A 580-nucleotide genomic window follows, 5' to 3' on the forward strand; every position below is an offset into this window, starting at 1 on the left:
GACTTTTAGTCTATTCTTATTAGTTTAGGAATATGCATTCACAAACCATTCAGCAGGGTCAAAGTAGAAATACTGAACAAATGCAGGTTGTTGTGTTGCAGAACCACTGATGGATTCCATGAAACTCCTAACCAACTATATAAAAATCTTTTCAGTTCAGTTCTTTCACAACCAATATCCTACTTTGAACTTCTTCAGTAGAGTAAAGGCAGGCACCGCCATGGTAAAGTTTCTGCCGCTAGCTTTGGCATTTGGTCTGGCTCATGCTGAGGTAAATTCATTTGGTCTATGCATAGATTTGATGGTCTTTAATAGTTTAGTTCTATAGATGTGATGTGTCCTTCAGTTTCTTCCTGCAAGTCCATATTCATGAAATAACCTTTCTGACTTTCATTCATATACTTGTTTTCAATAAGATATTTCTAAGATGAAACAAATGAAATAAATAAACTATGAGTTGATTTTTCAGAGCTTAATAGGCCAGCGCATGAGTAGTTCAAAAGGCCTCAGTTACCAAATATTAAGTAAATCGAATAATCTTATTACCCTGTGTTATTCTAAAATCTTAGAAGGATAATTT

The sequence above is a fragment of the Microtus ochrogaster genome, unplaced genomic scaffold, assembly GCF_000317375.1.
Source record: "Microtus ochrogaster isolate Prairie Vole_2 unplaced genomic scaffold, MicOch1.0 UNK143, whole genome shotgun sequence".
NCBI classification, from domain to species: Eukaryota; Metazoa; Chordata; class Mammalia; order Rodentia; family Cricetidae; genus Microtus; species Microtus ochrogaster.